This window comes from Cynocephalus volans, chromosome 13, assembly GCF_027409185.1.
Source record: "Cynocephalus volans isolate mCynVol1 chromosome 13, mCynVol1.pri, whole genome shotgun sequence".
Lineage (NCBI taxonomy): Eukaryota > Metazoa > Chordata > Mammalia > Dermoptera > Cynocephalidae > Cynocephalus > Cynocephalus volans.
In genome coordinates, this window is record NC_084472.1 from 24,925,400 (window position 1) to 24,952,317 (window position 26,918).

At 34.7% G+C, this 26,918-nt stretch overlaps 1 non-coding gene across 1 annotated transcript; it reads left to right on the forward strand.

Moving 5' to 3' along the window:
• The first annotated feature begins 3,510 nt into the window (after positions 1-3,510).
• On the forward strand, positions 3,511-3,698 carry LOC134362334 (U2 spliceosomal RNA). Its single transcript, XR_010021602.1, has one exon. It is a non-coding gene; the product is annotated as a U2 spliceosomal RNA (small nuclear RNA).
• The last annotated feature ends 23,220 nt before the right edge of the window (positions 3,699-26,918 follow it).

A 26,918-nucleotide genomic window follows, 5' to 3' on the forward strand; every position in this document is an offset into this window, starting at 1 on the left:
CCTAAAGCAAATTCTTCCTGGAATTTCCCATATCCTAAATTTTGAAGTGAATTTTGTCTCCTTTTAAAACATGTGTTTGTGGAAGAATTCCCACAGAACTACTCCTTAACTCTGGTGGTCTGATGAGAAGTGGTAAACAAGCACAGATATAATCAATGCTAGTCCTGCAAAGGACTTAAATCTGAAAATTTGACTGTAACCGAGGTGTGGCAGGAGAACATTATAAAGTTTCAGTCCCAATTTATGGATGGGTTAATAGTGAGCTTCACTAAATGCACTCTACCACCTCTGGCTGTGTGGGTGTGTGTTGAAGTCAAAGACGAAAATAAAGGCAGATTGGACCGATCAATCATTTTATTTATATGGGAGTAAAAATGTAAAGACCCGCTTTCAGTGCTCAGTGGATCCTACACGAAGTACAGTTTTTTCTCTGTACTTTTCCTTAGGTCCTGTCTATTCCCTTATTCTATGCTAAGAAGAGTGGGGATGACCTATTTAAAGCAGAAGGAATTTTTGCAAATTTATTTCTTTTGATTATCACTAATGGCTCTTTAAAAGCATTGATTTTAGTTCTGAAGAATTAAAAAAAAAATAACAAAAAACACACAAAAAAATATCTCCACTGGAGTGAACAATATGTTAAAAAGTATCAAGTACTCAGACAAAGCAGCATACTGATTTTTTTTAAATTTAGTCTTAGAAGATAGAATTTATATTTTTCAAAGCAAATTCAATTTTTTCTCATTTAATTCTTACAACATGAATTCTGCAACCCGAATGTCATCTTGAATGTAAATTCAAGGAAACTATGCTGTACAGTGAAGTGTTTGAATATTTAAAAATATCTGATATCAGCTTTTGATTCTTTTAATTTTCTTCTATGAACAAAGCACAATATTTTCTATCCACCCTCCAGCTCGTAACACTTATTGATTATGTTGCTTGTCTGGCCTGTGGCATAAGCAGACTTGTATTACAATCTATAGAAATGCTCTGTTTTATCTGCCCTTTCTTGATTTCAGGAACAAAGTATTTTTTTCCTCTGGAAACTTCATGGCACAGAAAGGTATATAGTGTGCAGTAATTGATTCTATAACTTGCCCTTTTCACCTTTAGTTCCCTTAAAATCAAAATCATACATCACAGACATGGAGCCATATATGAATAAGACAAAATGACAACCAGCACTTTTGTTCTTTTGTTATGAAACCCACAGGATAGAAACTTCTCCTTCATATTTAGAAGTTGGGCGGTATATCTATTTTCTTACATTGGTGTATGAGAGTCACACTAGCTTACCGCATAAGTAAAGTGCATATCATTCATAAAAATTACACTCAGTCAAAAATGATCAAAGCCTTCTGACAAAAAAAAGGCTGTAATAGTGTATTATCCTGGCATGAAGATGGTCAGCTGACAGCATCATTTGTTTTATTTTAATGGGTGGCAATAATGCATTAAAAGCTATTTTATTAAAAGTTAATATTTATTTTTGGATAAGTGGATTTAGGTAGGCATAAGAAAAATCTTCACTTAGCTATTAAATCACTTTTATATTATCCAAAGCAAAATCTTCATAACAAATGTATGTAAATCACCGACTTTCAGAGCACCAAAGGAAATGTACTTTACACTATAACTTAAATCCTAATGAAATGAACTGAAAATGATAGTTGTTAGTCAGCTGTGCCTTGATAGGGTTCCCTGTGAACTGATATAAATTCACCATTAGTAAATGGGTTCTCTTACAGTCCACAACAAGTACTTAATTTTTTTTTTCAAAGAAGATTTAAATTTGATATTCAAAGCATGGTGGTTGGCTTATAAAAAAATCTTAGGTAGCATGTTTTTGTTTTTGCAACTTGTATTTAATCTTCAAATGCTGTGAGACTCTACACAATGTACAGAATAGATAGTGATAATCACCAGCGGAGACATTACTTAATCACTAAACCTAATGGAAACAAAATGTATTCATGCATACAACTTCAATCTTGATTTAGGAGCAGATCTGGAGAAATTGGAGAGAAATATGTGTAATATTATTCTAGGTCATTCTTCTAGGTTAAGAAATTATTAAAACTATTTTAAGTTCTGATATTGAAAATAGTGCTAATATTTTTAAATTTGTCATGTAATAATCCCATAGCAATGCAAATGTATGCATGTGTACAGATGCATGTTGTTTTGAGTGTGATATGAGATAAAAATTTCAAATATATCTTTTCAAATATATTGAGGAAAACCTTTTAAAATTGTATATATACTTATTACAGAAAATAGATGAATTTTAAAAATTAATATAGTGTGTCTTGCTATATTTCTGTAGCAGAGAATTCAGTAGGAATACCCAATCTTTGACATTGTTCAGAAAGTTTAGCTATTGGAATTTCAGGAGAAAACTTCCTATGAGTTTGAAACAAAAAACCCCAAAATGGATTTATATAAACTACCTTGGATTTACTTTATTTTCCACTAAAGATCTCATTGTGCATAAATATATAATTACTTTAGTTATCACAATATCCAAATTACTTGCAGGAGATCTCTACAAGAGTATTTACCTCTTCCTGGCCAGTATAATATTAATAAGTATAGTGATAAATGTTATTAATTAGCTTCTGTGGGTCTGTGGATTTTGAAAACTAATGGTATTACATACCTTTCATACAATTATAGCAATTGAGCTTCACAGGAAAGTGTTGCAACATTTTCCCTAATTTTTGCAATATTTTACCTGGGTCTACAAGGTGCTAATATAAATTATTTTGTGTATTTTTATCACTGAAAAATTTTTAAAAAATAGTAAGGAATTTTCTCACAAAAAAGATGAAAATAAACAAAAATAGGCAAACAGATCAAAAGGATGAGCAAATAACTAAGACAAATATAAACATATTATCAGGACTCATGAATTTTAGGGATATATTAATGCAAATTAAGTGTTGTGTTAGTTATAACTACCAATTTATACATATGTTTAAGTTACTAGTATCCAATTGCTAGGCTATGTTGAAATTTTTATATTTAATATAAAACACATATACATATATACTTATGCATAGAATTGATGACAAATTTAATTGAGTAGACTTATTTTTGGAAAACTTTTTTTTACCCTCTATCTCCTGCCTTTGCAAAATTTTCCTGAAGAAATAATGATGTTATCTATGTGACTGGGTTTCTTAAATTTTTTATTATTTCTTTATACTTAAAATCCTTGCATTATAATTTTTATATTGGGTTATATATTTTTTTCAAATGTAAAATAGGGGCTAACATGAAAAATAACAGTGAAGAATATTGTGTATGCCAAATTTGTGAGCATTCTATCCAGGATTTTTATCCAGTTGTGGAAGGTGCTTGCATGGACCAAGTTACCAAATTTGCTTTCCTTTTACAAACTACCTCAACTGCTTTGAGATCACTGTGGTAGAAAGCCACATTACTAAGGAAAGGGTGTTTTATTCCTTGTGTGTTCTGAGAAGGATATTTGAAAATAAGTAACTCATCACTCCGCGGCCTGTTTGGCTTAGGTTGAGTGTGGTGTCTGCTCCTGTCAGTGTGATATCTGGTACAGCCTTAGTTTGAGGCTGTGATAGGAAGTGGTATTTTGGTACAAGAGGATGGGGTATGGACCTTGCTATATCCACTCCATGCAGTCATCTGGTGTTGCCCCCCTGGGGGTAACTATCAGTTACTGCCCTGACTGCCGGTAGAGCAAGACATCACTTGGTCTCCTTGCTCCTGAAACCCACTTCCTACTTTGCCTTCATATAAAGGGGTATATCAGATATTACACTGATAAGAGCAGATACTACACACACACACACACAAACACACACACACACACACACACACACACACACACACACACAGACTCAGACACACAGAAAATAACTAACTCAGATGACAGGTCAGAACAGAACCTTGGCAACACTGATGCTTTATCACCCAAGGCACCGTTGGCAGTAGCAGTTGAAAAAAAGAGGAGCCTTTGGTACAAGTCTGTGTTATTCATCTTCCTGACCACCCTCTGTTTCCTGCTTTTACCTCTTTTCCGAGAAACCTGTTGAGACCCTCAAGTGATGAATTTGAGATGATAAAGGGGAAACTGGGAAAAAGATGAAGAAGGAACAAAAAGACGTGATAACATTATGAGAGGGTAAGGCTAGAAAGGAGACACCTAGCTATCTAACAGTGGATAAAGTTATAACATTTCTCAAATAACATATATTTTATATTCTATTAATGCTTACTCTGCAGATTCTACATTACATAATCCTAGAGAATGGACAGGCCCATGTATGAAGCTGGTTGCATACAGGTAGGAATCAAAGTAGAAATAATGCACACAAAAATCCTCAGTGTTAGGGCAGTGTCTGTATTAGAAAAGAAAACAACAAAAATATATTACAGAGAGCACATTTCCTGTAGTTCCATTACAATAAGTGATTATTTCTTCCAGGGTTGAAGATTATTGTATTTTATTTATAGCAGGCCTTCTTTGAATCAACTGGCCTCTGCCCCAGGAAACCTGCCAGTAAGGCGGAGGATTGGAGAAAAAAAAAAAAAGTCTACTTTCTTGTCACTTGAAAAGATAACAGAATTTCAAAAGCAATATTGAATATTTCATAAAGCCTTATTTTGTGCTCTAATTTATATTTCATTGTAGAGTCTCCAGAAGGAAAGGGCAAAAATAAACAAAAATTCTAGTTGATAAATGTCAGAGCAAATATGCTTAGGTATAGGTTACATGATGTTGAATTTGGATTCGTATACCACTAACATAAAGATGCTTGTGAATGAATTAAGACAAATTAACACATTTGTCTTACCAAATAGAGGTAAGGTAGGCATCAGAATAGTTCAAATGCCAGATATTCCTCAGCTTGTGTACCTTTCACAAAGTGTAAGCATAATCTGGAAATATCTTAATGAATCAAAATATTTTGTTGTCAACAATTACCATTTTGAATCATCTTTTCTGTAAATATGCAATGATTTTGTGATAACTTTATTTCTGCGTTAAGCCTGATACCTGAAGAGCTAGCTGTGGTCTGGGGCTCTGGAGAGAAGAGGGAAGAGTTTAAAAGTCATTGTGAGCCATGCTTAATAGAAGGATACTGAGTGGCAATGACCTGACTTCTTCATCTGACAATTTGTTTGGTAATGACACAAGGCAGAGTAGCATGCAGTGGGTTTTCCATCCCCGAGTTGTGTTGGCAGAACTGATCAGAATAACTCTTTTGTTCACATCAGTAAGTTAAGAGGATGTGACATGGAATGACCCAGTGAAGCAGATATGTTGGTACCAGAGCAACAGCCACTTCTTCCCTATCACAACAGTGAAATCTACCTTCCTAAATCTCACACACAGGTGGCTTTGAACTTTCCAGTTTTTCCTTCAGTTTTGTATCTCTATGGTTTGTGTCCATATGAAAATTTCCTTTATTGTTCTCTGCCTTTCCAACAATCAATCCATTGGCACCTTCTATGGTTTGAAGTTAAAATTCATGTTGAAACTTAATCCCAATTGTTAAAAGCATCAAGAGGTAAGGCCTTTAAGAGGTGATTAGGCCATGATGTCTGCACCATCATGAATAAATTAATGCCACTATTGTGATGGCGAGTTAGTTATCTCAGGAGTGGGTTCCTGATAAAATGATGAGTCCACCTAATGTTTTCTCTCTGTCTCACACACTTGTTTCCATCTTCTGTCTTCTGCCATAGAATGACCCGTGACAGATGTGGGCACCATACTTTTAGACTTCCCAGGCTCCAGAACTGTGAGAAATAAATTTCTTTTCTTTATAAACTTCCCCTTTGTGGTATTTGGTTATAGTGTCAGAAAATGAACTAAGATAGCACCCTTTTCTAAGGGTGCTAAGTCTAACTGTTCTAAGTTACTAAGTCTAGCTGCTCTAAAATGTTTTTCTTCTTCCTCATTTAAAATGTTTCCCCTTACTTTTATCAGTAAAGCAAAGTCATGTGAACCTTCGGAGAAGCAAAAACACCAAATAACTTTGCCAGATTTGATGCTTGGGAAAGCACGATGCATTGAGCTGCATGCAGCTGTGATATGTGTAGTGTAATTGAACATAGAAGCCAGGCTGATAACAGGAATGAGGAGAAAACTGCCCCGTGAGTGTATGTGTGGTGAGAGAGAAAGAGAAGGCAGCACTGGGTCCTGTAAAGTTGCATCCTGCACTTGTACAGACTTCCCTCCGTCATCAACTGCATTATTTCACACCAGAAGTCAGTTAAATCACACTCTGTTAGCCTCATGTCGTAAGGAAATTGAAAATGGGGAGTTCTGAGTTATAGTAGACAGGTTGGATGAACTTCATGAATTCTCAGAATAGGTTGGAGCCCTACCCTAGGCAGGACTTTGCCTTTCCTTTTGCAGTAAATTGCCCTGCACTGGAGTGAGGAATCATGTCATATTTTATTACTAAACCTGGGAACTCAAATCAAGGATCAATGAGACTTCAAAAAATGTACTTATTAAGAGTTGGCAACAGCATACGAGGCCACAAGGCTTCAAAAGCTTTACCTTACTTCTTTTGTTTTTCTCAACTTTTTCATTTTAGATTGTCTTTTCACAATTTTTCACAAATATTAGAAAGGGCAGTTACTAAACTCAGGCACCAGGATCAAGCAAACCTAAAATTCTCTGGAACACAGATTTTGAGAAAAAGACCTTTTGGAGAACACATGTCACAATATCCTCATGTTATGCAGATGAAGTGACAATAATTATTTCTGAATAAATGCCAAACGTTCTTAGAACATTTAAAACTATTTACAAAAACATCACTTAAATACTTCAAAAATTTCCATGGGACACTAAATTTTGTGATATTTTTCCTCCTATTTTGAGTTTCTAACATAAATTATGCCTTTATCAATAGAACGTATTGTAAAACTATAATACAATCTTTTCTGTTGAGATTCCAAAGTTGTTTTGTTCTGTAATCTAACAGAGTTCAAAGTATTAAGGATGTAGTGGAGCATTGTTTATACAATATACCAATAAGCTATGCAAAGCAGTATTCTTCCTTTCATTTTGTCTAATCTGAATAATTACATGAATTTACACACATTGATTCATATATAGGCACAGACGTGTTTATATGTTGGAGCATACATACATGTATATTAATTTATACCCTTTGTCAAAATAAAGTCTTGATTCTCATACTTACAGCGTGCACTACATAAGAAGAGTGTCAAATACTATCAGTTAAATTAGCAAGGACATTTTCAGAGAAATTGATTTCTGGAGTCTGAAATCCCTGAAATCACTCAAAGTCCTTGTTGCTTTTCAGGTGCTCCATTAATCTTTATAGGATGCTATTGACACTGGTGGCAGCTGCTTTCCCATGCAGTGCTTAGGGCAGATGTGAGCAGAACACCACGGTCCAGGGATTCAGGTCTCACTCAACAAAACTCACATTAAGCCTTTAAACTAAACAGAAAATGATATAGAAGGGATTTGTAAAGACAGGGGTGTAAATTACAACAACGGTAGTGAATTATTTCTTGATGAAGCTTGTTTCAGGGAAGAGATTGTTTCTTGGATTACCCTCTTTGCCATTTTATGTGGCTTGAAATTTAATAAGAGCATGCCTCAAAGCCAAAGAAGTGCTTCTCATCCAAATGCTACCTCTTCTGGTGAATACTTAGAAGTTTGGGAAACATCTGACTGGAATTATTGGTAGGGAAAAAAAAGAAGGCAGACCCAAATCTGCAGTCCCCATCTACAGAGATAAAAAGACCTATCAATGAATGAAATTGAAGTTTACTGTAATGAATAAGGTAAAACCATAAAAAATGCTATAACATGAAAATTCTTCATTCCAAAACACCGATAGAGCTATACTGGATGGTCTGAGCCCTAATTTGATGATGAGTCTACAAAACAGTCATTCTCTCCTGAAAGAAAGACAAGATAAAACATTGCCCTGGATTTTCAGAATTTTAACAATTGCTGTAGTTCTCTTACAGGTAAGAAGAGTAAAAGCAAAAAATACTTGGGAAGAAGTAGTTTTGAAAATTGCTAGAATTATTTCTAGGAAAACAATGACTGTGGTTAGTTTCCTCTCCAGCTCATCACTTGCAAACACTGTCACCATTGTGGCCTCTTTTTTAAATTCAGTTCTCAGAGTACAGCAATTAGCAATCTACTTGTAAATGTAGGATGCTTGAACTGGCTCCTTCTGTCCACATATTCTGATTTGTGCAAGCAATCTAGATGGTGTGGTTCAGAGATATTGGTGACTTATTGAAAATATGAGCAATTCTACAATGAACATTTAAAAATAACTAAGGCAGGAAGAATAGCTTGGGGGGGGTGAACAGTAAAAAACTGTAATGATCACAGTAATGACATTATCCCATTGCTTGGGAAGCCAGAATAAGTATATTAAACCTTGAGATACAATCCTTTTCTCCCAAGCAACATCCTCTTTCATGTAAAAATGAGAGAAATTAAACATAGACAGACAGATAAAAAGGATTTACACCATTTTCAAGGTAATTTATTTTCAGTGCTTACTCTCTTGGCTTTATTTTCTGTATTAAACTCTATAAAAGTTCTCTTGATTAAGTTCCCCCAAGAATCTCTAAGTGAGGCAGCTCAAAACATACATAGATTTGGTCATAAAGTACATTTTATTTCTCTCGTCAAAACAATAACGACAACAACAAAATCAGGAGGCTATCTGGAATCACATAAAAGCCTCAAGAGAAGGAGAGATTCATTAAAATCTTCTAATATTTGACACTCATAGAAAATAACTGCATGAGGATGATTCAGACACTTAGCTTGAAATTAACCCCCCGAAAATATTCACTTCGTGTTTTCAGAATCGCATATGGGCAGGCTTTACCTACCATTCTGCCTCTGGGTCTACCGAAAATATCGAAAGAGCAAAAGAGTGGAATATTCGAGTTGACTTACCATTTCATGCATACACAACAAAGACGTGGATGTTTATGTGAATTTTACAGCATTGCCACTTTAAATAAGTGTTGAATAAAATAAAACTTGGACACGTACTCCTCCCACTGAAATTTTTAAATATGAAGTTTCCTTGTACACATAAGCAAAAAGTTTTTTAAACAACTTAAACACTATCCTTTTAAACCTGCATTGGGCCAATCCAGGACTTCGGTGGACTATGTGACTGTCCAAGTCATAACAGACAGAGTATAGACAGCTCTGCTGCAAGCCACAAGAATCTTTTAAAAATAAGAACCACAGCCAGTGTTTGCAACTGCTATGGACTGAATGTTTATGTCTCCCCGAATTTATATGTGGGAGCTAAATTCCCAATATGATGGTGTTTGGCAGTGGAGCTTTTGGGAGCTAATTAGGTCCCAAAATGGGAATGGGATTAGTGCCCTTATGAGGGGATGAAGAAAACAGAGCTCGCTCTCTCTACCACGTGAGGATACTACAGGAAGATGGTCGTCTCTAAACTGGGAAGACAGCCCTCACCAAGAACCCCGCCATGCTGGCACTCTGATTTGGGACTTCCAGTTTCCAGAATTGTGAAAAATAAATGTTTGTCGTTTACGCTATATAGTCAGTGGTACTTTGTTATTGCAATCCGAACTGACTAAGGCAACAACCTTAGATGGATCATAAAATTTACCATGGGATTTCTAGTATACAAAATAAATGCACTTGAGTTCATTTAATCCTTATAACAACCGAAGGAGTCAGGATAGGTGGGTGGTACTGCATTCATGTCATCAATGAGGGGAAAAAAAAATGAGGTTTGGGGACATTGTGTGACTTACTTAAAGTCACAGATCTGATAAATGATTTAGCAGGGATAAGAGTCCCATTATTCATGCTACTAGGTTAATGTTCTTTTCATTACAAGTTTTTCTTGACCTTTTTACCAACCCTATTTTTTGACTTTTGTTGTTTGGGCTTTGTGTTTTGAAAGAGTTTGGCAACGAAATGAAACACACATCAAATAGTAGCCTCTGTATTCTTACCATGAGTAAATGTGGAACTTCCCTGTGGTCTTGAATGTGAAGCAGCTTGTGTCCACTTCTTACTGTATTAGAACACTCTGAGACTCACTGTTAATACCCATCCCACCTCCCCCTGGAAGACGGCCTCATGCCTATCAGTCCTTCATACACCAGTGTCAATTCGACAGCTTTCCTTCTGCCTCCCAAGAAGCCTGGGGACACCATTTAGATGAGTGTATAGGGAAATTGAAAATTTCAGAACAACTAGCTGCCTGGAAAGCAGGGAGGAGAAAGATAGTGTTGCATACTTCACAGTTTTTTTCCTACCGCTGACCTTGCTTCATACATAAAATAAAAAACAGCAATGAAACAATGGTCATAATTTAATGACTAAAGTAATTGGTTTACTGTAGGTCAGATGGATTGTTTTTAGCCTTCATAATGAGCAAATCAAATCACTGCCTGATTCTTTCGGTTAAATGATACACAGTTGAGTATAAAAATAACTGAACATGACAGATATTTGAACAGCACCCAGTTAGCAACTACGTGATTTATGCCAACTTCTTAAAAGCATTTTGTGATAGACCCACAATGGCAAACTTCTACACAGATGTTAAGGAAGTAGCAGGCTCAACCCCTAACCAGAACCTTCTGAAAATGCAGTCTACTCAATCATGAGTAAGAATGTAAGGAGGCCTCTGATGAATACAATTCTGGTCACACTGTAGAGTTAGGAAACATAAATCTACTTTATTCGTAAATTACATTTTATTGTTAAGCCTTAAGTCAGCAATTAAATTCAAACGGACTATCTAATATCCACAAAAGACATATTGCATGTGTGTTAAGATTATAGTTTGTGCATTTTCCTCTGTACCTTTAATACTTTTTATTTTGTATAATCTAACTGTTCAGCATATCATGTCTTTCATAATGGATTTTCAGATAACCATTGCTCTCTCCTCTAAACACACCTATTTAGTGCCAGATGCTTGAGAGTCCCTTCATCTTGTCTTGATCTTTCATGCCTCTTCATCTTTCCGCAGGACCACCTTCTTCCCTTTAAACCTTGCCTGCACTTACCAACTTGACAAATTCCTGTTTATCATTTACGATCTTCTTTGTGTGGTCTTTCGCAATCTCTCCTCTTTCTCCCCACTCCAAGCTGAGCTAGGTATTCTCTTTGATCCTGTGGTGCATACATATATATATATATATTTTTTAATATATTTATATATTTATATATTTTTTGATAGAGTGCCTCTGTTAAGGTGTTTTACACATTTCATTGGCTGTCTACACACTGTTCCTCCTCCCAACCTAAACCCCAGAAAGAAAGAACCATAGTATATTGAGAATCCCTGGAGTTTACCTTGAAACCAGGCACAAAGCAAGTGTTCAATAAATATTTGTTGAATAAATATCTTAGGTCAGATTCCCTAGAAGCAGAGCCTAATACCAAAATTCTTAGGCAGTGATGTATTGAGGGCATACTCTCAGGAGAAACCTGTTAAGAAAACAAGGGAAGCAGGATAGGAAGCCGAGAAAGGAACCAAACAAATACATGATTTTGACTGAGATGTAGCCTCTGCCTGATCCCAGGGTGGCTCCGGGATATGAAGGATACCCCCAGAGTTGTTATCTCTTGAGGCAAGAGGACTGGCCTTCAGTACCCTTACATTATACAGTTATTAGTTGTGGGCCACCTGGGTAAAGGGGAAAAATCCCAGACATTTCTAAGCATGACAGCTCCAGGCTGCGCAACAAGTCTCTGGAGAAGGGATACAGTTGGGTGAAGTCAACTGTCATCACAGCAACCCAGGGTGGGTGCACTGACCTGGATAGGGTAAAAACAGTGTTTACTGCAAAAAAAACTCCACAAATAAACAAAAAAACAATGGATGAAAATATTTAGGATTCTTCTTTCATACACAGAAAACATTCACAGAAAAAATTCAGCTACTAAAAATTTCAAAAATCCTGGACGTACATATGTCTACGTCAACCTTTTAATTGTTATTTTTACCAAAATAAACCCAGGAACTGAAAATGAATAGGAAATGACAATGTGGATGTTTATGTGTTGATCAGAGACCCATTCTCCAAAGTATTGTGGATAATGATTCCCATAGAATAGAATAATGAACGTGGAATACCAGACATAGTTAGACATCCGGTTCAAATCCCAGTTTTGCTCGTGTAACTCAGGTGAGGTCACTGCACATCTCATCTCAGTTTTCTCCTTTAAGAAATGATGATAATAAGATCTATGTCATATGATTCTGGTAAAGATTAGATAAAATATATATAAAGGACCTTACAAAGTGCCTAATGCAGAGTTATTGTGGTATTACCATAAACCATTTCATTTTATTCATTTACCATGTTCAAAAACAAATACATTCTATTGCACAGTAGGGTGATGATGGTTAACAGTTAAGTTCTGTGTATTACATAATAGCTAGAGGAGAGAGGCTTGTGAATGTTTTCGCCACACAGAAATGATAAATGCATGAGGTGATTGATACATTAACTACCCTGACCTGATCATTATGCAACATATATGTGTATCAAAACATCAGATTGTACCTCATAAGTACGTACAGTTACAATGCATCAATTAAAATAAAAACAAACATATATAAACATATATATATATATTTTATCAATTAAAATTAAAACACACACACATATATATATATATAAATGTGTGTGTGTGTGTGTTTATGTGTGTGTGTGTGCATAACAAATACAGTTCTCATCCCAACATTCTACTGATGTTTTTTGGTAATGAGAGTCCTCTTCTAATGTTAGAAATATTTTGGAAGAATAGGATGCATGCATGATAGAGAGGAAACTAAGCCCATTCTGAGTATAGCTTAGACCATATCTGACCACCTTTAATAAACTTTTCCTTTAATCATTTTTCATCATTACTGTAATTCACTTTTTTCAGAGCACTAATCACCATGTAAAATTGCCTAAATTTATTACCTCATTTGGTTTTATTGTGTGCTTCTCTCCACAAGTAAAATCTAATCTCTTTAAGGATAGCTACCTTTTTCTTGTTCAATGTAGCATTGTTGGTGTAAAACCCTGCCTAGACCATTGTTGGTGGTAAATAAACAACTGACCAACTGTCTTACTGCTATTTTAAATTATCTTATCAAAATCCCATGCTCCTTTTAACTTACAGGCAGAGTTAAATGTGTTTCCACTTGGAAGAGATCAAAGGCCACACCTGCTATAGCTGTTCTGTGACCTATGTGAGCTCACTTACTCTCAAAGAGACAGGCATGTCACTAGAATTAATATTTGCTTAGTCATTAATTATGACAACTCTTAGCAGACTCTTATTTCACATTTATAATTCAAGTAGTTTCAGAAGTTCTATGCACTTTGAAATACTTCTACTACTCAATGAGTACAGTCAATATATGAAACACAGAACTGTTATATGGTTTTTGAACTAGCATGATCACCAAAAAATGATACTTTGTAATTGTATGGTATTTCTGTGTGCATTATCATATTTTATCATGGTAATGTCTCCGGACATAGTGGTATCTTGCTTATTCATTATTTTTTTTTCCAGAATTTGCTATTGGACTTTAGACTGTTTTTTTCTCTGTGGTCTTCAGGCATATGTAAATATGAATTCATATTTTTCTAAATTATGACACCTTTTAAGATGTTTTGGATTCTTAATTTGTTTGATTGTGCTTGCAGGTAGATGTGAACAGCAGTCCCATTTTTTTTTAATCCCTGTGTTGCTTAATACAACATATTCCAACTTGAAACCCCAAATGAGTAAATTATGAGTTATTAGTAATATCAATATCAACAAAAAGAACAAAGAAAGAAGAGGTTTTCAGTTTAATATAATTACATAAATGCATGCATGGATATCTGAGGGCTTCTGCTGTTGACTTATATTTACCACTGACCTAGTTGCTGATGGGTATAAATATTTGAGTGGTGGCAGATTCTCATTGCTTTGCCTACTCCTTCCTCTGCCTATTGACATACCTGAAAAACATGATTCACCTCTGCAACAGAAAACAAAGGAAGTCAAAGAATACAGAATAATTGTCTGAGAAACATTGTTTTTTCTTTGGCTTTAGAGTGTAGTGTATGTACTTATAATAATGCAATTCCAAGCATTGTATTCATTCTATGCATTTTAGTAATCTTTTTTGGATACCTATAGAAAAATCCTGCAAGATTCAAACATGCTGCAGACCAGATCAAATGTGGTATCATTTATGACCAGGTGGTTTACCAAATATGTGTTGAGAAAATAAAATATATTCGATGATTTAAGGATTACACATTGAGTAACTATTTTCAGTTTCACCATTTAAATTTGAAATATGAACACTGAAGAGCGAGACTAGTTCATTTAAAACCTGGAATGTTTGCTTATTACAAGGTGATGAATGAATTATATAAAAAAAATATAACTGAGTCCATAACTTCTGAATTAGAAAAGTATTTCTCTTCATTAACCAAATTTCTTAATGTCAATTTAATTGGTAAAAGATAAAAGAATCACTAAATAGAAAGTGAAAACCTAGGCTCTTAGAATGACTGAGATCAGAATTTTTCAGAAAAATGGTTTAGATTTGGTCGATGAAAAAGCACCTGATTAAAGAAATGAATGTTTAATATTGGAAAGAAATTAAATTCCCCCAGATCCCTGCTAAAAATTTCATTGTATTTCCAAATTAAATAACTCTTTTAGGGACTGCTTAATGTGTCTGTCACCCTTAACAACTGAATTTGCTCTGGGAAATAAGAAAATAAGGAGCTTATGGTTTTTGATGTCATAACATTAGAAAACTCCAAAATTTGAAATTTAATTTGATCATTTGTTTCCTAGACACTTGATTTTGTGGTTTGAAAACAGGTGTAGAATTTACTTGATACTGGCATTCTCCTGTTGTGATGGCGCAGACCAAACTACCAAACCAAAAAATTCTGCAACTGAGTAACTTAGGGCTGAAGCGATCGTTTTTGTTATCCACAGATTTGGTTGCTTCTGGATTTGTAAACATCCATTTTTCCATCCTAGCTTTAAGGTTTTCTGTGCTGTGTTAGCTTGCTAAGTGTCCTTGTACCTATCTGAAAGAAAAATACTAAGGCACATGAGATGCGCTATGATATAAATGTTTTGGGATAATATTTGCAAAGTCCTTTACATATAAATTTCTACCATCCAAGTAAAAATTGTGTAAATGGATTTCATTGTAAAATTTCAAGACAGGTAATTGATGGGCCTCATAAGTAGTGCTTAAGTTTGTTGTTCTATGTCAAATAATGTGTGTTTGGTTTCATACTAGTTTATATTATTTACACATTATGCACATTCTTTATAGGCCAGGCATTTTTTTTTGTTATGAATAAAAAGATTTAATAAAATAAATTATTATACTTAATTCAAGTTTCTTTTATGTAACCAATGTACTCTGTTCCTTTCTTTTTCAGATGAGACACAGACAATAACAACAAATGGAAGAGAATTAAAAAAATAACAGACATGAGTCTAGGAGACACTGGCCACAGCCACATGATGGTTTTCCTCTCGATAACAGCTACAAAGTTGTATTTCTAACCCAACCGCATTTCTAACTCATCACATTTCCTACAGTGTTTATCAGTGCTATTTAGATTGAAACATAAGGGTACTTCAAAAAGTTCACTGAAAAATAGAACCAAAAGATAATACAGATCTTTCCATGAACTTTTTCAAATAGCCTTATAGTTCTTTCCTGTATGAGGTAATTTTTTTACAGTACTAGGACTGACAATTTAAGACATATTATTTTTCTCTTATTTACAAATGCAACATATATTTTGTTATGCATTTAGTAAGGTAGACAAGACCAAAATAAGGAAGGTGTACTCACATTACTAATAACCATAGAAAATCATTATTAATGTTTCTGTTGAATAGCTCTCTTATACGCACACATCATTTGCAAAAATGGCATTACGTGCCACTTTCTGTTCTGCTATTTACTTTCATCCCTTGACTATTATGAAGATGTTTCCATTTCAATTCACGGATTTCTCCTTCTGGTTGGTATTCATCATCACAATTCTGCGACCATCCTACTTGTGACTGAATCATCCTTGAAGGAAGCCTGGAAGTTCTTCATTTATCGGTATCCACATCTTGCATTGTTGTCTTTTACTTAATCTTTTCTGGAGCATGTTGTACTTCCTTGGCCTGTACTCTCGGATATCTTATTTGCCCAGGAAGTTTTTATTTGGTTCTCTTTTGACTATTCATTTTGTTTCTATTCATTATGTATTTTCTTCTGGGATACAGACCATCAGCCTGTTGGATCTTTCTTGTTACTTCATTGTCACTTTATCTTTGCCGTCCTATCATTTTTGTGGCCCTTTTCTCTGCATCCCAATAGAGCTTCTTAAACATGTTTCCTATGTCACCGATTTGTATCATTACCATGGTTCAGGCTTTCATTCCTGTTTCTAACATGATTTAAAATTCTTTTATGATGTTTTCCCCTTTCTTTCTTGAACTTTTCTAACCCCCTTTTTATTGTCATATTGAAGCATTTCAATCTCTTTTATGGGATTCATATATACCTTTATGTCATCAGAACAAAAGCAGAGTCCATCTAATTTTTACTCATTTCCTGCTTAACATATTTTTGGAAACCATGATCTTTATCCACTTTTAAGTATCTTATCTTTTTTTAATATTGTAGAATAGTTTGAATAAGTCCCTCATTACATTTTTTTCTTCAAATGAAGGGATATTTTTCTCCTAAATGTTGTAAATGCATAATCTTTACATCTACTTAGTCTGGTGGTACTTTGTACTCAAATATGAAATCTTAGGTTATGATGGAGTCTGGGAAAAGGGAAATATCAGAGACTGAACAATGTTCCAGGAGGGAAAGTCTGTCTCTGTGTAATTCCTTCTCTCTGTGAAAACTACTTTCAGACACCAGTTTTGATCATCTAAATTTCTGTGCACCCTTGTGTCTACTCTAGGTACACAGTAAAGTTCTGGTGAGCTTTCTTCAAATTGCTGTTGCCAGTGTTATAGAAGGAAGAATTACAGTGTCAGAGAAGAGCCCTAAAGCATCACATTTTGTCCCACCAAGTCAGAAGAGTGTCCATCATGAAAAGCCATTGTAGGAGAAACTCCAGTTTTGTAGGCTATCTGTATGGTCCTCCCAGTGAAGAAGTTTCTGAGTGCTGTTAATTCACTATGGTAAACCAAGATTCCAGTAGCTTGGTATCCACCTGGCATAGAACACAAGAAATAGGAATTCTACATTTAGTTTAAATCTTACAGCTGATTTTTGAATGACTAAATAAATGGGCCAAAGAAAGGAGAACTTCAATAAGACATTTTTTTACATTTCGTATTAAAATTACTCCATGAACTTTATGTTTCTTATTCTTTAATGTATATATATAGAGACATTAGTATATATTTACAAATATATATACAATATATATAAATATACACAGCACATACATAAACATATATCAACACATATATAATACTTTCTATATCCTTTATTTACTAAATTTTTACGTGAAGTGTAAAGTTACATATTTGTTTAAAAGATTATTTAATGATTGATTGTAAAATATAATTAAAGTCCCTCCTTTCTACATTTCAGTGGACATTAAATTTAATTGTAAATTCCCTGGGAACCACATCAAATAGAAATCTGTTATAAATTTTTCATATTGTAGTCAATAGAAGCATACCGATAATTCAGATTAGGAAATGTTTTTTAACTAAATTCTAAAATTATATATTCTAATCCAAGTTTTATTCACTGGCCATTGTACAACATAGATAAATTAAATCTAGTTTTCTAAAAAGTGTAAAGAATATTATGCCCCTTTAATTGTAATTAACTCTCATGACCCTGATGAGTCTAAAGGAAATTTATGAAAAATATTAAGATTTTGGGTACTTGGATATAACTTGCAATTATTTACTTCCTAGACATAAAATTAGATAAGCGATTACCACAGTGGTATATGTCACACACACACTTACTTTCTGGAATCTAGCTCAGTGATTCTCAAACTTTGGTGTGTGCATTAAAATCCCCTGGAGGGTTTGTTAAAATTCAGATTTCTGGCCCCATCCCCAGAGCGTCTGATTTAGTAGGTCTGAGGTGGGGCCTTGGAGTTCGAATTTCTAATAAGTTTCTAGGTGCTGCTGCTGGTCTGGGACCACAATGTGGCAATAACACTTCTATGGCATTCTGCTTCAGAGGAAAATTATTCAGAGAGTAGTTTTGGAATTAACGTGGATGTAAGAAAACAATATTTGAAGAAGAAATATACTAAAAATATATTCATTGTAATGATCGTATGTTAATTAACATTTATTTAGATCTCTATATTTTACTTATAGTGTTATTTTATTTAACCCTCAAAATAACCCCTGAATACGGACTCATTCTCACCATTTTACAACTGAAACTGAAACTCAGAGAACCTAAGTGAGAGAACACAGAGAAAAATCTACGTAATCTTAATTTTCAAGCAATATGGCACACAAGGCTACATTTTCTGGAATGTAGGAGGAATATACGACAGTTGCTGGTGATTTAGACCAATGTTTTATCCTTTAGTTTGCATATCTTCATCTGATATATTTGAAACAACAGCAATTATAGAGAAATCAGGTTAACATCAGACCATGAAAAATTTGTGATTCAATTTTCACCTCTTGCATGTATAGTATGTTATTTAAACTTGGTATATAAAAGATGCAGTTCGTTTTTATTTACTTTTTTCTTCTTTGTTTTTGGTTGCTACATAGACCTGTAGCTGATATATTATCACTAAGAATTAGAGAAGGGATCTCTGTGTTATCATACTTGCTGGTAGAGTCTGTAAAGATTCCACAGCTATTAGTAGATATTTTAAGCAATCTGAGATGCCTACCATTTATTTTTTTCTCTCTGTATTGTAGTATCATTCTCCTCTACTCGAAGTATTCCTATAGGTACTTTTTAAAAATTTGAATTCCAGCATTTTGTATTTATTGTAAAGAACATGTATGAATGCTGTGCCAACTTCACAGGATCAGTCCAAATTTACTTAGAAGACTTCTATTTCTTTCTCCCTCACAAGTCTCCAGCCTAAGGCATACAAAATAGTGATTTTTCTACTAGGCAGAGTTAGGATAGGAACTATCAGGGAACGCTATGCAGCAACCACTTCTTTACCCTATAGAACTGTCTTTTTTTTTTTTTTTTTTTTTACCCTGTTCCCTAAACCAGAGATAAAATTGAAGCTATGGGGATCAACTGGCTTCTGATAAAAGTAAAGTGCAAAGGATGCCAAGGAGATAGTAAAACACATGTAATTGTGTCTCAACCAGAGAGAAATGAAGGACTGATATGAAACTAGAGTGCTGTGTGTGACTCTGCAAATATTCAAGGTTATGATGGAAGTGGTAAAAATTGTTCAAACCTTCCTGTTACCAGTGCAGCTAGTAAATGGATTCTATTATGTTAGAGGAATGAGTCATTAGAAAAAAAAAAAAAAAGAAGAAAAGAAAGAAAGGCAGAGGGAGATAACAAAGACTTGTCAACCTGTGGATAGTGCCAGCGGTCATAGGTAAAATCAGTTAGGTTATTAAAAAATTTGGTTAGGTTCAGATCACTGTGCTAGATAAGAGTTTATGCAGTTTAATTTCATTATGTCTATCTCTTCTGAAAGTGGACAAAATATATTAATCAAATTAGAGTTACAAATTTAAGGGATTTCAACCAACCATGAGTTTCTCCCCTTTTCTCTCATTAACTCTATGAGTAGTTTGATTTCATGTTTGGGGTAGTTTTAAAATAATCGTATATGAGGTTGGTGCACTTAATTATTTCTCAGATTTACCTTCTAATAAAAGAGATAAAAAGCAACAAGAAAAAATTATTTAATTATGTGAAAGAAGTGGGAGAAAATTCAACATTCCTCAGAATTCTAGCTGTACATTTTAGATTTACCACTTTTTACTGTTTTATCCATTTATATGACCATCTCTTGAGCTATACAGTAAACTCCTAAAGAACAGAAATCTTTGACATCCCCAGATAATAACTGTGAGTTCTCATTATATGTTTGTTGAATAAACAGAAAAAAAGCACAAATGTCTGAGTAATTTTAAATATTTCTGTTTTTTACTGAGGGGGAAATCCTGCAAGAGGGGCAATAGGAGAACATCAATTTTTGCTTTAAACGACAGCCTAGGTCTTCTAAATTTGAATTCAAATTTCTAGAAACTAAAAAAGATGAATACTGGATCTACTCAGGACTGATTTTGAAAGTTTTATAAAAAAATCATCAATCAGATTAGGTGAGACTGGTGAGTGGGAAAATTTGTAATTTATTTAATACCTGAAAACAAATTTCTGATTGCTTTTATAAAACTGAAGTTGCTCTTAAAATTTCTGATTCTGACATGGTGCCCTATGTGAACGCCATCAAGTTCTCAGCTTCCAAGCTCTAGGCCTTTGGGTCTGCACCCTTTCTCCACTCGTACGCACCAAGGCTCACTTCTCTCCTATCCTTTAGCTCTTGGCTCAAATGTTACTTCACTTGAGTTTTTTCCTGATGACTCTATCAAAAACACATCTTCTTTGCCACTTGATTCTCTACCCCTTATTCTGCTTTTCTTTTGTATTTCACCCCTGAGTAAATATTAACACAAGTAAAAGTCAAAATATTTAGCAATCAGCACAGGGATGCTGATACCACCAAAGTGGGTGTCTGCCAGGCTCCTACAGAGTCAGACATTAATCTTCAAGAGCCTAGATCTAGGAGAAGCCCAGGGGTTCCCCAAGGAGGGTCTGGAGTGGTGAAGATAAGGGAGGTGCACTTAGGGGACTTCTTTCCATGTGGCCCAAAAATATTCCAATATTTTCACAATCTCTACAACCACTCCAGCCCATCCCAGTGGAATATCAGCCCTGCATTTCCTTGAGATTTTTGTTCTTACTTTTGCGTCTGGATCTCCTGCTTCCAGAATATGAATTCTATAAAAGTAGGAGATCTCTTCTGTTCATTGTTATATCCTTTGGGCTCGGAACAGTACCTTCTATATAGCAGGTGCACAATAAATAGCTTTAGTATGAATGAGTAAATATGAAACCTTTATACAATGCAAGGAGAAAAAAAGTCTCTCAGAATTTATCATTTCTTTCCTAAATCTTACAGAAATATACTTGATGGAAATGTACTTGTAGCAGCTCAATATTACTTTCAAATATTTGAGAATAACATTTTCTATTTTAGCAGTATGATGGATTCTCAAATCTGTATGTGTAGATGGTGCATAACTGAATTCTAAAAGCAGTTATAGCCAAACACTTCAGATACTACACTCCATTATTAAAAAGTTTTGAGCCTACAATATGTGCATACGTACATATTTTTAAAACATACGTGTGATGTACTATTATTGTTATATGCATAACACACACTTCCAAATTAGAAATGTTAAAATACAAGATAAAAATTAATTAAGCCATATTCAACATCATATTTATATTCTACTTAATCTTAATAAATTCAGTGTCATTCTATTTAGTACTCTTAAAAATTTTTACATTAAAACATTATTAATTATTAATTAATAATGGTGACTTCTAATGTTACCAGTATTATTTAATCTATCTCATTTTTCTGGAAAATATTGCCGTAATGTTGTGATAGAGTAGGACAAAGTTTCTCATTGTAAATTATATTAATTCATTTGATTTAATAGCTCTCAGAACCAAAAAAGAAACCTTACAAAGACACAAAGATCATAATACAGGAAGAGGTCACCAGCTGTACATATCAAATCATTACACTTATTTTTAAATTTCATCTATCTGGGCAATTATGTAAAGAATTTTTGTTGAAATTTTGCTTGTCAATGTCTATCTTTCCTAATATCTGTCAATTAAATTATTCTTTCAAACAACTCAGAAGGGGTTACATGGATCCATTTTAGCAAATAGATTTAAATCCCACTGAAACTCCTTATTTAGAATATTAAAACAGTTTAAAAATCTGCTTGTTAGTGACTTCATGTTGCTACATACGTAGAGGACACTCTCAGGCAAATTTTGGAGAGTAATTACCCAACTAGGCAAACATCTCAAACAAGTGTTTTCAAAATGCTCTCATGGATATACTTTTTAAAACCATTACTTTCTCACAATTTTAAAACATTATTCTTACCCTGAAAGGGCAGATTAAGTGTGTTAACTTTTCTCCAAAAAATTTGCTGGGTACCATGCTACTGACCGCCTCTAAATTTGAAATGTTGCCTTGCATAACTTTACATAATGACTTCTTTTCTTATTAAAAAGTATTGAAAAGAGACCAGTATTTGGCTTGGTGGAATCATAAGTCCACTTTGAATAAATTGAAATATGCCACACAACACTGGAGAAGAAGGACAGAGAGTGGTGGTCCTGTCAATGCCTGCGTGCTCGGCACAGCCCTCTTGCTGTTGCCAACTTGAGTGCAGAAGAAGTGACTTTTTCACACACAGGTCCAGGAAAAGCATCAAGGTCAACACATTACTTAAATTAGAGTGAAACTTAATTCCTTCTTGATATTCAGGAAAAAATAGAGATCGAATTTCTTATAGTTACTTCCCAAAGCAGCAGTTTGCACCTGCTCCCGTGAAGGTACACCCAATTTTGGGGTAGCCATCTGGAGGCTAAAGTCATTGAATACTACTAAATATTTTGACTTTGTGAATATTCTATTTAAAAACAGATTCTCTATTCTTTGTAAAATGGATCCACTTGATGAAATTAAACACGCATTTTTTTTTCTGTAAAATGTTATCTAGACAATTAATCTTTATGAAAGAAAAAAAAATTAAGACCTATGTTCTCAGTTTTTACAAAAGATTAATGTGCAATTACTAGGCAACTTCATTAACTTCAGGCTGCTTGTTTAGGTCTTTATATTCAGGGGAAAAAGGCTTCAGAGAAGATTAGATTAGATGGAGATTTGAAACTGATATGTACTAATATCAGTTCTTATTGAACTTTTCTTTTCCAGTATCTCTTACTAGTTACTTCTTCATTTTACTAATCTTAAAAAATTCCATGTCATCAGACAAGACATCAGTAGAAATGTCTCAATATAGATTCCAGCTGTTTCTTTTGTTACATTTGACCTCACACTTCAATGTTTTCAAGTCAATTTTCTTTTTAATTTTTTTTAAAGGGACGAGTTATATTTTTTAATCCCTATATTTTGCCTATCTTAAATATCATGATAACTTTCCTATTTTATTAAGGATGTGTGAGATTGCAGGCACACATAAAAATAATCTCATGTTGTGACCAGGTAGGATTCTCCTGTCTCCTCTTTCCAAGCTTCCAAGGGAGTGAGAAGAAGCTGTTTGACTGACGGCTCCAAACTGTCAAAATAACTTGATAGCAGATTCGTTTTACAGACTGGCCATTAACATACTCACAAAGGGGTGATAATAGGGGTTTGTTTCCTGTTTGGCTAAGCACAAATTGGATCTTTCTGTGAGAAAGCTACTCTGTGAAATTGGGATTGGGAAGCGTGCTAGAGAATGATCCAAGAAACCTGTTTCACAATTGAAAGCAGCACTGAGGGACAGTAACTTAAGATCTTTAGAAAGCGAGGCTGAGCTAAAACTTTTTACAAAGAACTCAATCAAACTCACATTTTTCCCTGGAGTATTTACGTAAAACATGCGTACAAGGGATAAAGATCTCTTCCAAGAATTTCAGGTTTTATCAGTGTGTGTGAGTGCCTACACTCTTGTGTGTATGCATGCTTATGTGTGAGGGATGTTTATGCATTTAGTGGATAAGTTTTTCTAATGTGGTTTATACAGTCTAAGCCAAGCAAAGCTTGGGATTAGCAAATAAATTTTCTACCACCTAAGAAGACAATGCACCAAAATGAAAGCAGCACTTCACACTTTGGCTTGATACTGGTTACGTTTGGTTTGGTTTTACTATTTTTAGGATTCTAGTTAATCTATGCACATCCCTGGACTTGCTTTGGATTTCCATCCTAGTCTTGAGTGCAATTGACTATTTAAAATTATTTTCTTGAGGTAACAGTGACAAGCCAGAAAGACTGAGTGTTTTTCAACTATGTATTTAGGATTTTTAAAGTCTTTATAAAATTTTGCCTTAACCCTTGAACCCAAAATGTTGACAACTCCAAAAGCCATGGCTATTAAATAAGTAAATCCTGGATGTCCCTATCATGCTGCTTTCATTTTGTGATTAAGCATTGATAGAATCTAAAGTCACTACAAACTTGGTCTATTTCCCAAGAGTATGACCAGATTTTCATTTTTGGTTCACTTTCTTATATTTATTTTACCTGTGGTGTCACCTCAAAACCAGTTGCAGGCTTTTGTCTAGGGAGGTAACACAGCACTAGCATGACAGTGAAAAAGTTGTACTCTGTTTCATTCCAGACCAGGGGTTAGGCCTTAGCGGGAACTAAACTCTAGGAGTGAAGCTGAAATGGGTGGGGGGTAGGGTGGGGGTAGTGGGGGTAGATTCAAGAGCCGCATCAACAGGGAGACTGCAATGGGGGAACCACAAACTTAAATAAGACATTTTGAATCAGTCCAGGGTACTAAAGCAGAGACCAAAATCCTCAGATCTATCCAATACTGTGTTATGTTGTAGGCACTGTATCAGAGAATATATATAGAATCCATAAGAATGTGGCAGAATGATAAAATGAGGTACCAGACTAATTTTGGAAACTACTTTTGTACAGCAGGGTTTCTCTTTTCCATGACCTAGCATGTTCTAAGGAGATCTGGAGTAGGACCTTAGAAGGACTGAGAGTACCTACAAGCTAAGGCCTTGTCATAACTGATTTCATATACTTCATTAAGTTGTTTAAACTCTCTGCCCCCGGTTCTTCTTCCTGCCTTTGAAATACAGTGCTGATTATTTTTAGATCATAGGGATACACTTCTGAAAATAAAATATGGTAAAAGATGTGGCAGAACTTTAGGTATAGAATTGCTGTGTTCGGTAATTAAGACTTCTAAGAACCTCATCTTTTGAGTGAAAGATGTAGAAGTATATTCAAAACAAAACAACAACAACAACAAAACTCTACTTTCCTAAATAGTTCAAAAATGACCATGCTTGAAATGAAGCATATTACTTCTCAGGTTTACATTAAGTATCTTATTGAGCCCTTTTAAATTTAGGCGTATTAAAATCTTACACAATTAGAAAAGACACTCCTGAAGGGGGGAAAGGAGTTTTTAGAAGTAGATTCAGTTACAGAAGAAGTAACAGTTTCTCAAAAGAAAGAGCATTAAAAACTGAAAAATAAAAATAGAAAAGTACTGTAAAGACAAAATTTTCTTCTTTTTATAGGCTGTATGGTATTTCACTGTATATATGTCACATTTACTTTCCCATTCTTTCATTGATGAAACTGGAGGACATTATGCTAAGTGAAATAAGCCAGGCACACAAAGATTACATGTGGAATCTGAAAATGTCTATCTCATAGGAAAAACAAGTAGAAAGGTGGTTATTTTAGGGGTGGGAGGAGAGATGGGGAAAGGGAACATGTTGATGAAAAGGTACAAAGTTTCAGTTAGATAGGAGGAATAAGTTTTAGTTATCTATTGCACTGCATGGTGACTGTGGTTAATAATAATGTATTTTACATGTCAAAAATGCTAAAGGAATAGACTTTTAATGTTCGTTCACACCACAAAAAACAGGTTGATAAGGGGATGGTATGTTAACTAGCTTAAGTGAATCTTTCTACAATGTATACATAGATGAAAACCTCACATTGTACCTGTATTAGTCAAGCTTCTCCGGGGAGACAGAATCAATAAGATATGTATATAAGTAAGTGAAAGAGGATTTGTTAGGGGAATTGGCTCACACAATTGTGAAGGCTGAGAAGTCCCATGATAGGCCGTCTGCAAACTGGATGCCATTAGCATGGCTCTGTCCAAGTCTGAAAGCCTCAGAACCAGGGAAGTTGGTGGTGCCATTGGTGTAAGCCCTGCAACCCAAAAGCTGAAGAGTCTCATGATCTGATGTCCACAGACAGGAGAGCAGAGTGTATCCCAGTTCCAGTGCACAGAGAGAGATGTGCCTTTTCCTCTGTTCTTCCTTTCTCTGGGCCCCCATCAGATTGGATGGTTCCCACCCATACTGAGGGTGGATCTTTTCCACCTAGTTCACTCAGGCCCACATGCTAATCTAGACTCATAATACCCTCATAGACACACCCAAAAAGATAGCTTTATCAGGTTTCTAGGTATTTCTTAATCTCATCTGTCAAACTGACACCTAGAATTAACCATCACAAATCACTTCTTGTCAACGTTGTGTCCATACTATCTCCTTAGACCATATTTAATCTTTATATGGGACAATAACAAAATAATAGTTCCACCTGACATAATGCACCTATCCTGTACACAAAGAAAAACACGTTAATCCCTTTCTCAGAAGGGGAGATAAAGTTAACAATATTTAAACACTGACATAAAATCAATAAGTCTTATGTTACATAGTAAAGAACAAGACAAACAAAAACAAAGATAATTGTTTAATATGTGTATGGTGTTATATATATGCATATATATATATATATATATATATATATATATATATATATAGACAGAGAGAGAGAGAGAGAGATATTTTAACACAGTAGGGAGGACAATTACAGTCCTTCTTTCTGTAACTGGTCATGTGGTCAAAGCTAGTATTTATAACTATCTTCTTCTATTACCCATTCTGTATTTCCTTCTCCTTCAGCAAGCACCTCAGCTAGTCATGGTTTTTAGTCAGGTGGGGTGACCCAAACCTTCATCCCTGAAGAGTTTGGTCCATTCATAGTCTTGCCTGGATTGG